This window comes from Acomys minous (genome assembly GCF_964271855.1).
Source record: "Acomys minous genome assembly, chromosome: 7".
In the NCBI taxonomy this organism is placed as follows: Eukaryota; Metazoa; Chordata; class Mammalia; order Rodentia; family Muridae; genus Acomys; species Acomys minous.
Window position 1 is genome coordinate 38,686,622 of NC_140488.1, and position 13,743 is coordinate 38,700,364.

Consider the following 13,743-nt stretch of genomic DNA (forward strand, 5'->3'; position numbering starts at 1 on the left):
GAGGGAGGAATAGGAGGATACAAGGGAAGGGCTAACAATTGAGATGTAATATGAATAAATTAATTAAAAAAAAACACTGCCGACATATGGCTGGGTGTGGTGAGACATGCTTATAGTCTTGGCAGCTTGGGAGAGGAGGACAAGAGGGCTCAGAGTTCCAAAGATACATAGTAAAACCCAGTCTCAAAAAAGAAAAAAAATAGAGAAAAATCAGGCAAGGCAGTCAGAGAGAAAGAGAGATAAGTGGTCAATCTACAATGGTTCACATGATCATCCTGATGTTACTCTAAATGATGAAGTGATCCAGCTGTTGTATTCTCTGGCAATCTCACCACTTCAAAGTCAGTGTTAATATATGTTCATCCATAAAACCTCTGGTTCTCTTCAAAGTAATCTAAAGAACCCATAAATTAATTTGTTTCAAAACTATATTTAACCACTCATTTAGGCATCTTTAAAATCAATTTGCTACTAGTAAAATGACAACTTGAAAAGATTAATGCTCACTTTTTAATCTTTATTTTTCTTTGAAACAATGGTATGTCCTGACTGTTTGCAAGTTTCTGTTGGTTGTTCAGTGTCCAGCTGGAACTTCAATCCAAGAACACACATGCAGACACTCGCATTTCCTGTTAATTACTCATTACAATTTTGATTATGTGCTCGCTTCTGACAGTACATTATCGAGGAGAAAACAGACACAGGATTGATCATGGTATTATGGTAATGTTCTATATGATTATTTCTCTAAGATCCTTTGATTAATAAGGTTTATTTCATAATACAGTTCAAGCATTTGAAGGAGATTAGTGGAAGTGAGTTGTTTTGTAATTTCTAGTATCTGAAAATTTTTATGTAGAAAATATTTAAACTTGGTAACTCTTAAAAATAGACTGGTTTGTTGCAATTTATAGAGTAAATGGTGTCCCATTTTCTATGCATTATTTTTAGAAGAGTCAACTAAATTAAAAAGTATTTTATGCTAGGAGGCAGCAAGATGTGATTCAAATAAACAATGAATTCTTATCTGTATGAAGCTTTGTCTCTAACTCTCTTTGGTTTCTCCTTTCTGCACAGTGATTTCTTTGTCTGTTAAAAAAGTAACTAGACTAGGTTTCTAGACTTGCTCCAGTTAAGATGCTACGAATAGGTTCCTTCGTGAGTTTTGAGCATAGGAAGGTCATCTCACATTATATATTAATAGTTTGTTATCTAATATCAACCTAGGGAATGAATGTATAGGATTTCATTTTATAATGGAAAATATGTTTTCTTTTTTGTTGTGTTTGATGTACAAGATTGAGCCCAGGACATTCCCAATTGAAATCTCTGTCCCCAGACCTGTGCAATGTCATTTTAGAAATGTACTTTTATGTGTGTTTGGCTATTATTGTAACAACAAGTTTATAAATATAATTAATAAAGTGTTTTATAGTTTTCTAGCTTGTAATTGATATTTTGAAATCTATTTCAAAGTCCTAATATGTTTTATGTTGTGTTGTGAAACAGTTATATTTCCTAGCGGCTCCACTTCCACAGCAGTTTTTGTTAGTTTTAAGTACCTTTGTCAAACACACATGTTTTAAAAATGTCCCAGTGCTAAAATTTTAAAGTGAAAGTATTCTCTGATTAAGAAAGCATCATAAAGTGGAGGGGTTGTGCACTAGTTGGTAGAGTGTTGCCTAGCATGCACAGGGCTCTACGTTCAACTCCCAGAACTACATAAACTGGGTTTAGTGGTGCATTCCTGTAATTCCAGCAGCGAGAACTTGGAGACAAGCAGATAAAAAAATTTCAAGGACTTCAGCAGCAGCACAGTGGGGTTGGGACAGCTTAGGCTATGTGACAAACCCCAGATAAAAAGTGGAAAAGAAAAAAAAATGTCAAAGCTGGGTGTGGAGGTGCACGCTTTTAATCTCGGCACTTGGGAGGCAGAGGCAGGCTGAGGATCCCTGTGAGTTCCAGGATAGCCTGGTCTACAAAGCAAGTCTAGGATAGCCAAGGCTACACAGAGAAATCCTGTCTCAAAAAACCAAAAAAAAAATAGTGGAAAAAGTATTTGTACATATGATGTAACTTGCGTTGACTTCACAAATATGAACATATAAATAGATTGGCTTTATTATTTATAACTAAATCATTCCTTTTTAAGATACAAATCCTATTTTTTCCAATGCTATTCTGTGTACTGCCAGGCTGTTTCTGGAAGATAGTGTGGCTGACTGTGTTGGAGCAAGGAAAGTACCTTTTGATGATAAACAATCCTGAGTTCCATTCGCTAAATGTTGAACTTTTGGTGCCCTAAATTTCTCTTCCGAGTAATAGGAATGCCAAGATAGTATTCTTTCTCTTATCTGAGATGTGACTTCTCATAAATTCACTAATCTATCACCAGCACCAACTGCTGATAAGAAGAAATGTGATTAAAGTTTAATACAAAAATGTCAAGAGAGAAAGACCACATTTATAATGTATATTGTCACATTGCTCTACTTATCATTACTGTTACTATCTTCTCACTGTACCTAATCTGTAAATTAAATTCATCATTGATATGTATATATAGGAGAGAACAAAGTTTCCATAAGGTGTTCATAGTATCCATAGTCTCAGTGAGCTACTAAAACTCACAGGGCGTTCCCCTCTACTGTAATAGTATTTATAGCACAAGTTTGTTGCAGCCCATTCTGTAATGTTTACTTTTTGACCTGTGGTTATTTGAACCATCAAAATAAGGTTTATTTATACAAGAGTTTTTTTTATGAAGGTGAGAATACAGGTACATTAATTAAACACATACAGAATATGTAGTCTAGGAATGGAACTTATAGAGGCAAGCGACACACTATTTCTTTCCATAAGGGAATTACATACAAAGGAAAGAGACACGTGGAAGCCCAGTCAGGGTCTAATTTGAAGAAATAACACAGTAGGCAATCATTGCTCTGCTAGGTTTAATGGACCATCAAAACAAAAGCAAAAGCAATAAAGCCTTTAGCCTCAGTAGATTTAAAACATCTATAGTCTTCTTTTACATTTAGTACAGTCTTTGCTTTCTGGATTTCATATGCAGATATCCTTGTTAAGAGCAGTGTCTTAATTGTAAATGCATTCTTTTTAACACAGACTTATTTCAGTATTCGTTAAAGGACAGTAATCTTTTATAATACAGAGACGAAATTAAGACGAAAATGTGAACAGACAACACTACTACAGGTCACCACATGCTCAAGATCATTTTAGTTTGCCACGCTGCCATCTTGCAGTCTGTTGACATTGCCTATGTGGTCAAATATGGTTTCTACCATCATATTGAGGTCATAGCTGTTGATTGCATAGAAAAGGGACAGATGATGTGTGATTTTCTTGTTAAAGCCTGGTCCAAAGATTGCACACTTAGCTTTTTTGCATATTATTGTCTACTTTATAACCATATAATCATGCCAAGATGGGAAGGAGTTGGAAAATGCAGCCATCATTTGGGAAGCTGGGCACTGAATGCTAACACAGCTTGTGTGGCTAAAAGGAGGTATGCAAGTGGGGAGACCTTTCCTCCTCCATAGGTGTTTTGTGTTCTTTTATTTTTAGAGACAGAGAGTCACTTAATAGCTCCAATTGGCTGTAAACTCACTAAGTAGACAAAGACGGCATTGAACTCACAGAGATTTACTAGCCTTTTAAGTTCTGGTATTAAAGACATGTACTATACATGCCTGGTTTTTGCCATAGTTGTAAAGACAGTTTTGGATTTACTGACTTCCTAAATGACTCTGAACAGCACCAAAAGTTAACAAATCTCACTTCTATCCCTCATGAAACTGCAAGGGATTTGGGCAGAGAACAAGGCAAAAATCCCAATTTTTTCTCCTTTTATTAATTTTTTCTTGTTACATCTCAATGGTTATCCCATCCCTTGTATCCTCCCATTCTTCCCTCCCTCCCATTTTCCCCTTATTCCCCTCCCCTATGACTGTTCCTGAGGGGGATTACCTCCCCCTGTATATGTTCATAGGGTATCAAGTCTCTTCTTGGTAACCTGCTGTCCTTCCTCTGAGTGCCACCAGGTCTCCCCCTCCAGGGGACATGGTCAAAGGTGGGGCACCAGAGTATGTGAGAAAGTCATATCCCACTCTCCACTCTACTGTGGAGAGTGTTCTGTCCAGTGACTAGATCTGGGTAGGGGTTTAAGGTTTACCGCCTGTATTGTCCTTGGCTGGTGCCTTAGTTTGAGCGGGACCCCTGTGCCCAAATCTGCCTATCATAATGTTCTACTTGTAGGCTTCTAGGACCCTCTGGATCCTTCTACTTTGCCATTCTCCCATGCTTCTCTCATCTAGAGTCCCAATAGAATGTCCTCCCCTCTGTCTCAGTTTCCTGGTAAGTGAAGGCTAAAGAAAGAGAATTTCAGACCAATTTCTCTTATGAACATCGATGCAAAAATACTAAATAAAATACTTGCAAAACGAATACAAGAACACATCAAAGATATCATTCATCATGACCAAGTAGGCTTCATTCCAGGCATGCAGGGATGGTTTAATATACGGAAATCCATCAATGTAATCCACCATATAAACAAACTGAAAATAAAAAACCACATGATCATCTCTTTAGATGCAGAGAAAGCATTTGATAAAAACCCAATTTTTTAAAAAGTACTTTGCAATTGATCTCAGCACTAATGAGCTCATCCTCCAAAGCATCTCTGCCTGAAGATGCTCATCGTCTTCCTGACACAGGTGGAGTTACTTGCTTTCTCTTCCGAATTCTTTTAGATGCAAATCCTCTTCTCTGTTACAGTTGATTGGTCTTATCAAAGGGATCTCACTTCGGCCTCTTGATCCTTGTGTTCATCAGCAAAACATCCCTAAGATACAGTCAGACCATAGCGTCAAAGGCAGGTAGAGTAGAGGAAAGCACACTCTGAAGGGGTGGGAGTGGTCTGTGGTCAAACGGAATGTTCTCTGGCTCTACACTTTGGTAGAATTAGATAAACAAACCTATTCTTTGTTTGTGTGTCTATTGGCATTTTGTCTGCATGTACATTTTTAGTCTGCATACTATGTGTGCCCGATGATTGAGATGACTACAGAATGGCATCAGATCCCCTGGGACTGAAGGTGCAAACAGTCGATTGCTGCCATGTGGGTGCTAGCAATTGAACCTCAGTCCTCTAAAGCAGCCAGTCCTCTTAATTTCTGAGCCTTCTCTCCAGCCCCATTTAAGAAGCATTGGCTTTCTGGGACTCACTCTGTAGACCAGGCTGGCCTCGAACTTACAGAGATCTCCCTTCCTCTGCCTCTCTGAGTGCTGGGATTACAGGCATGCACCAGCATTCCTGGCTTTAGTAAGGCTTTAATAGTTCTAAATTTTCTAGAACAAGACACCTTTCCTGAGGAGCATTTTCTTTTCTGAATGACTGACAGGCACATTTGCATTGCCTGTTCCAGGAGAAGGGTGGGATCTCACACCTTTGTTCTTGATGAGAAGGACCCCTGTTAGATGATAATCCTATATGATTTTGAACTCCTGGAAGCAGCTTTAGATAGCAGCCTAGGAATGCACTTCAGAGCAGTTTAGGGAGTCATATCTTCACTCAGGGCATGAAAGATTGTTGGTTTTCATTCCTTCAACCTGTGAGTAGAGCCCTGCAGTGCCAGTTCTTGGATATACAGGCCATCGGTTCTAAAAGGTGTCCAGCACCACTATCCTCCTTGCCTGGTAATATCTAACCAGCTACCTAACATTCATACATTGTGAAGGAAACACTCAGTACTTTCTGGTTTCCATCCCTCCAACTTGACTTCAAACCAAGTGTCATAGCATTGGACTCATCTCTCTCTGGTGCCTAGAATTTGGATGCCCTGTAGCTGTGCAGTGAGTGGGAGTGAAGGGAAACAGCCTGGCACTGCCTACCTTTGTTGTTTGCTTTCACACCTGTTTGATGCTAATTCCTGCTTCTGAAAAACCACTGGAGGATAGGCCCCTCTTGTTGCCAACTGTATTTTCCGGGTCAAGTGGGTTTCCTGGAAAAGTCAGCACTGGACTCTCTTTACTGGATTTTGGTAGTGGAGGAGATTACAGATTTACTACTGCAAAATAATACCCTCTGTCTCACAGAGTATGCTTATATGGATGTTTTGGCATTGTTACTGAATTTAAATTTTTGTTATAAACCTTGCGTACAATGCAATCGTGTTTCCTTCTCTTTTCTTGCCCCTCTATCTTTTTCTGTCTATTTAATACCTCTTAACCTTGAAAACAAAATAACATATTGAAGCATTAGGTGCAGTGAAACCTTGTTATCTATAGGCTCCATATTTTGTGGTTGGATCAAACACAGAAAATGAATCTGTACTAAATATGTGCAGAAGTGTTTTTCTTATACCCTTAAAAGGTATAGTATAGCAGCTGTGTACATGAAATGTCCTTACATTAGGTAATACAACAAATCTAGAAATGGCTGGAAGGATTTGGGATGCTATACATAGACTCTAGGCAAGCATTACCCCATTTGATGTAAGGGCTGTGGCATCTGTGAACTCTGATATCCTCAGGATCCTTGAACCAAGTGCTAATGGACATGAAGTAACAACTGTGCAGTCTTTGCTTATAACCTCATTTGAAGAGCAGTTTAAAACTAACCATTTCTGTTATGGTGGTGAACAGAGTATATAGAACATTACATGAAGAAAGAGATAAAGTCAATCATTTTATATAAGATCTACAGTAGCTCAGGAAGAATAGAGAGAGCTCAAAAAGTTGGTGTCAATTCTGAGAAACATGGTTATTAATTAGGCTGATTTTTAAATGTGTGTGTGTGTGTGTGTGTGTGTGTGTGTGTGTGTGTCTGTGTACATGTGTGATGCATGTGTATAGCAATATACATGTATGTGTGGAGCCCAGAGATTGACACTGAGTTTCTGTTCCCTATTTCTTTCTACCTTAAAACAACACAACACAAAACAACAAAACAAAACAGATCTCTCACTCAGTGCTCCTCTGTCTTCTATTTCTCAGAAGTTACAACATGCTTTTTATCTGAAGCAGAGTCATATGTCCTATGGTATAATCATATATGCATCCCCATCACTAGACAAGGTTGAAACAGAACATTTAGGGAAATTAAATGAATTGTCTTTTGGTGCAGTTCCCTTTACACGAAGCAGCAATGCTTAGCCAATGCTTTTACCAATGGAGCTGTCTAATGAGGAGGAAAGGGATTGTCTAGTAGACTTCAACAACAGAAGCATAGAGCATTAGTATTTAAAATAGAAGCTTGTTAACCAAATCTAACTAATGGTTTATAGATCTATTATTACAGGTACTGTGTTATTGCAAGACACCAAACACCACAAAGCTGGGTCTGTGGTAGTGAACATGAGTTATAGCCTGGTGATGTTTCTGCAGCTGCCAAAAGATTTACAGGAAGCCGGAAGCTTGAGGAAAACTTCCTGGAGTTTATTGAAATTGCAATCTCAGGAAGAAGAAAGGAGAGGCTCAATCTAGATTTCCTTTTATTTATTTTTCATGTCAGCAAATCCTGACACTAAACTCTCACACAGAGGTCTGATAAGTAATTTCTGACAAAAAATGATTGCGAAACAGCCAGATCAGCTGATGTCTGGAAAGCAAATGTCACACTCTCTAATTTGGAGTCTCTCTGTCTTTCTAACTTCAAACCTAGAGACACAGTAGGCTGGAGGCAAACTTGCAATTTCTGCTCTCTGAAGTCTACCACATGGGTGAGGGGTGTGTGTTTGAGACCACCTAGGGCGACATGGTGAGACTCTGTCTCCAAAAATGTTACAGGGAAACATTAACTTTGCAAATGAGCCAAATAAAAGGACATTTGAGGGAACAAATCCATCTTGGAATACAATGTATACTTTTAATGAAGAGAAGACTATACATATCCCTCTAAACCCCTTACCTTTGTTTAATTACCTCTTTAATATAAATATATCTTACCTATACATTCTGAATGTTCATTCCAAAGTAAAGAGTGTGATTTTTATCCATTGGAGTGCTCCTGGTTTGGAGACATACTCCAAATTTGATTAGTTCTCATTTGGAATTCATCATTGAGAGCCCCTCTTCTACCTGAGAACGCATCATAAATATTCTGGCTTCTTGAGGCTTTGTGTGATTCAGGAACACGGAAATCAAAGCAGAGGCAGAGAAAGTCTCTGTAGAGATTTGTAGGGTGAAGAAATTTTGAGTGCTAGCCTGAAAGTTTCTTAATTTTATCTGGAATTAAATAAAATCTCACTCCGTTGTAAGAAATAATATTTGATAAATTTTCAGTGAAAAAAATGCATGACACTGAATGAATTTTAATTATAATACCAAGAATCATTTCAGGGCTTTTAGAAAGGAGAGGAATTTTATACATTCTCTATTTTCCATCAATTTGAAGTACGTTAGATATAAGATGCTGGGTACAGTGGCACATACCTTTAATTTCAGCTCTCAGGCAGGCAGATCTCTGTGAGTTCCAGGCCAACCATGGCTACACACAGAAACCCTGTCCTGAACCCCCCACCCAAAGATATAGGAACTTTGATTTGTTTTATGATGTTGAATATCATCAAGTGCAGGCTCTTTGATACCCATGTATGAAAGCTCCACCCCTAGCTCAATCATAAAGGACCATTTCCTAGGCAAAGTGAAGAGGCAATTTTTGTGTAAATGGAATGTTAAATGACTTGACAGTAAAATGTATTTGCTATTATATATTAATTATACACCACAATGTGTTTCAATATGACACTTTCATGCATGTATCATTTTGAACATACTACTCCCATGGTCCTTCCTTGTCTTTCCCACTTTCTACCCCCTCCCTCTTCTAACCAACCCTCTTTCCATTGTCATATTTTGTCTTTTCTTCTTTTTCCTTCCCTCCTTCCCTTCTCCCTCTTTCCCTCCCTTCCTCCTTCCTTCTCTCCCTCCCTCCACCCGCCACCCTCCTCCCTGCCTCTGTTCTTTCTTCTCTGACCCAATTGAGTTTAGTTGCTTATAGGACCATGAGGAGTCTGGACACCTTGTCAGTGAGTACACAACTAAAGAAAGTGTATCTATCTGCCCAAGGAACCACAAAATGGATGACATCTAATGGCCCGTTTGATCATTTTATTCTTTATTCGTTTTTTTCTGGGTGCTTGGAAATGAACTTACTACCTTGCATATGCTGAGCATACATTGTACCACTGAACCACACCATCAGCCTGTGAATTTCCCCACAAACAGTCCCAAGAGAGCTAAAGAAACCGCGTAAGATTCCAGAGCTGACTATGAAGCTACATCACAGAATTGAATCCAGGTTTTGTGACTCTTCTTTTTCTACTTAAAGTTATTTAACACTCAAAACAATGATGGCTTTGCATAGTATATGCTGAGAAAACATGACCTTATTAATCATAAACTTACCTTTAAATTATCTCTTGTTTTGTAGTGGGGTGAGTCACATAGAAGAATAACATAGGCATAGTAAGAGGCTATATCAGGAAGTAATTAAAAAGGAAAGTCATTCAGATATAATTTCCTCCGAGAATATTTAAGCAAATATAACTTTGAGTGCTGATTTGCTTTGAATGCAAATTTTCTCATGATAGTTGGTACTTTTTGCGGCTAAAGCTTGAGCTCCTCCTACTTAAATAGAGGCTTTAGTTCTAAGGTCATTTAAAACCCATTAAGCTTAGAAGCTGTTCCTTGAGACAGACTTCAGTGGTGTTTCAGAAGAATTTCATTATATCTGGACACATTATTCACGTAGAGTAAGTCTTGAAGTTTCATTTGGGTATGAAATGTGGTAGTGAGAAATAATCTGTTTTGAGTAATTGCTTATTTTGCTTTAATCATCTTTTCTTAAAGGGCACATGAATCATGTGTGTGTGTGTGTGTGTGTTAGAAAAATTCTACATGTTTGAATGAAGTTAATTAATATGAGCTATACTCTTATTAAGTTACAAATAATAATATTTTCTATAAAGTCTTACCTCTTTTAAGCAATAGTGGTCTTTTGGAAATATTTGCTTTTTAGAGCTCTCTGAGACATTTTTATGTGATTAATTTAGAATAAAGCAGAAGGTCCCAACTTGCAGAAACTTTTTTATTTTAAGATACAATCATAGAGATTCTCTACAAAAAATGTTCTACTTTTGATGTTTTGATTCATTTCAGAGAACATGCACATACTCTGTATGTGTGGCCTCATTTATTCATATATTCTGATTGCATGTATAATAGGGTTATAAAGATAGAAGCTCTAGTTTCACCACCTTGGCTATAAAATGCAATAGTATCTAAGATTTTCCCTGCAAAATAAATATTAATAGTCAACACTGAAATATGCCAGTCACATTGTACATTGCAGTTGCTTTCAATTATGTTTCTTTTCCATGTTAGTTTTGTTTTTTGTAAGCAAGAGAGCACATAAAACCAGGACATCAAGGCCAAGAGCTTAAGCTGCTATTTTCTGTCCATGTTGATAGCATTTATTAATTGTACAAAATAGTGGGTTTCATTATAATATTTTATACATGTATATAATGTACTGAGAACATGAATATTATATTGAATTTAAGACAGAAGAATAATATTAATGCATTGGTATTGGTATTGCTGATGTTTCTATTGGTGATAGCACTGAACTAATAACAAAGAATGGAGGTTTTGTTTAGGTTTTCCCCGAATATGCCTGTCAAGTAGCTTTACTTCATTTTTTTCCTCTGTAAAGTAAGCCAGATATTCAACCCATGTCTGCCTGGTACTATGAGAGGCGACCTAGTTGTTAATATGATTACTTACACAGTGAGACAAATCAAAGAAGAGACAGATGTTGCTATAATGCCAATATTCTATCAGTGACTGAAAATTGCACTCAGGATATTTTTTGTTGTTGTTCTTGCTACAACTTTGCAAGAGTGGGAGTGGAATAGGTTGCTTCTGGGGTATTTCTTGCTTTGGGGTCTTTCTTGTTTCTGGGGAATTTCAAGGAATTCATAGGAAGTGGCCCCTGGATATAAAAGACGCAGAAGAAAAAAAATTGCATTATTATGTTAAGTGTGTCAAAGTTGTTTTGTAGGCATTATTTCATAAGCTGTGTGGTAACAAGTGCTATTGTTTTTCTAAGAATATACAGATGTAAAGAGCTGAAGTACCTTGCTCAGATTGATACGGCTCTTTCCATTATTCCACACTGTGTCCGTGGTCGCTCTGATGCAGTGTTGAAAAGATAAGCTCTATCACACTGTACATTTTGTCAGTGTGACTAAAATCTATGCTACAGATATGGATGTGCAATGTCACATAGAGTCAGATTGTAAATAACTATACACTATTACTCAGAAGAAAAAGGACAGGTATCTGCAGTGAATATTATCATCATTGGATTGTAATTGTAACTTTCTAAAACATTTTACTTCTAAAGTCATTTATTTGGATGTAAGACATTTGTGCATTTTGGTTTTCTTATAAGCCAGGAAGCCCAGACAGGATCTTTGAAAAGCATATAACCCTAAGATAGTCCAGTTATGAACTCTTACACTGCCTCCTGCCTATGGAAGCAGGGGAGACGTGAGGACTGAATTCTCCTTGTACTAGCTGTTGAAATTGTACATGACAAGTGGAATCTCAGAGTTTCACTTCCCTCTTGAGTAAAACATATGTGCAGTCACTTAGTATAATACCCATAGCATGAGGAACACATGGCAATACAGGAGGAAATTAATATTCTGTATGTTTTAGTGATGGGAAACTAAAGGTTAATCTATACGGTGGTGAGATATGGGTATGGAGCAGATACTAATCAGATGATCTCATGAATTAATATAAGATTAACATTATGATTAGCCTATACAGGAAAGATAGCCTGGACTTCAAATGCATGAAGTAGAGGGGCCCCAACTGTAGCTTCTGCAGGTGAGACCTCAGCTGAGATCTGAAGAATGAATTGATACTAATGAGGAAAACATCACCGACCATCTGTGATGCATCTGAATTTTCCTCAGCTCCTTCACATCCTCTTTGGTGGCTATGAAAATCTCCCTCTCTCCCTTCCTTCCTTCCTCCCTTCTTTCCTTCTTTCCCTCCCTTCTTGCCTCCCTCCATCCATCCATCCCCCTTACTTTCTCACTCTCGTTCTCCTTCCTTCCTACTGTCCTCCTGTCTCCCCTTGACCCTATGTCTTGTGCTACACAAGTGCAATAGGAAGGAGCCACATCTCGAGCCATTTTATCTCTTTTTAAAAACTCTTATTCAGCAGATACTCATTATTTTCACGAGGCAATCTTGCCTCTTATTTCACATAGAAGTTAAAAGTTATCAGGTATGCCTGAATTTTTAAAGACACTCATTTTTAATAGAGCCATTCATTTTCATCTTTATTTGTGCTTTTTGTCCTGTATTAAAGGAAAAAGTTGCCTTTTATCTGTTCAAATTTAAAATGTCATCCATGTTTTCAATTCCAAAGCATCATAGAACCTTCAGGTTTTAACTCTTTTCAGTACTTACGTCTAATCCTTAGGATTAAACCCAAGTCTTAGAAGATGGCCCCAAAGGCATGCCTATGTACATCTTATACCATAGCCAAACAAATCACCACAGATCCCTAAATGTGTTAAGTTTTATCTCTTCTTGGTATTTGCATAATCAGTTCACATTGAGGACACATCATTCCCCCTAATTTGTCTTCATCTTGCTGGCAAATACTTCCTTCTCATCTGTGAGACAGATTACATCCCAGTTCCTTTAATGCCTCTCACTGGCCCACAGCTTCTAAGATCATATTGAGTACTTGCCTGTCCTATGGGCTTCTAAGTGCTTATTATTTTCCTGAACGTAACCACATCATTTTACAAATAGCCATTGTGTGAATCTGGAGCACAAACAAATGTGGGTGTGTAAGAAGCTTCCACTTTAAAATGTTTATTAAGCTATCTTATAGTCAACATTCTTCCAGGAAAGTAAAATTTACAACGTTAGTTAATAGTTGGACTTACTTCTATGTTATACAAACATTTGAAGCCTTAGATGACCCTCAAAATCTGGTAAGTCTCCTTTGATTATTGATCATTAGTCTTCCATTATTTTTTGATCTACTCTCTAGTCTGCCATTTTGTTTCAGGCTGGGATCGTCTGTTTTATATTTTCTTCTGCCAATCCTATTTTGTGTTTAGGAGATTGGATCATACTGAGATCATGTCCCTCCTGCCTACAGTCTAGTACACTGAAGCAAAAGAAGCTGATTTTACACCGTCCCTAGCCCATTGTCATCTAATACTGAGTGGTTCTATGTTTTTTTCTGTCACTTTTCACTCACCAGACCTCTGAAACCTTTTTGAGTTAAGCATACGCCACTTTCTTCCCTCAGTATTCTAAAAAGAATTTCACATCTTCCCTTAAGAACTTTACTGACACTCAAGCACCATGTCTTTCTTCTGAGCTTTGCTTTTGGCATTGCCAATTTGTGTTCTGGCAATGGAGGGCAGGGTATCCTGTTAGGTAAGGAATGATAACTCCAGGTATCTTCTTGAAACAGGGGAGAATGAGAATTCAATAAACAAATTTATTTTTATTTCATGTGTATGGATGTTTTGCCTGCATGCCTTGCCCATGGGGGGCATAAGAGGGAGGTGGATCCCCAAAACTTGAGTTACAGATTATTATGGACCATATAGGTATTGGGAATGAAGCCTCCATCCTCTGTGAAAGCAATCATTACTCTTAACTGCTGAGCCA

At 37.8% G+C, this 13,743-nt stretch overlaps 1 protein-coding gene across 4 annotated transcripts in view; it reads left to right on the forward strand.

The window, feature by feature from the left end:
• Positions 1-13,743, forward strand: part of IL13RA2 (interleukin 13 receptor subunit alpha 2) — a 52,985-nt gene that overhangs the window by 6,490 nt on the left and 32,752 nt on the right. For 2 of the 4 annotated variants that reach the window (XM_084789152.1, XM_084789149.1), the window contains exon 1: positions 9,678-9,779. The exons of the other annotated variants lie outside the window; for them this stretch is intronic. The gene's annotated coding sequence lies outside the window, so the exon portion shown is untranslated. Of the gene's footprint in view, positions 1-9,677; positions 9,780-13,743 lie in introns of those variants that run through there. 4 annotated transcript variants of the gene reach the window in all.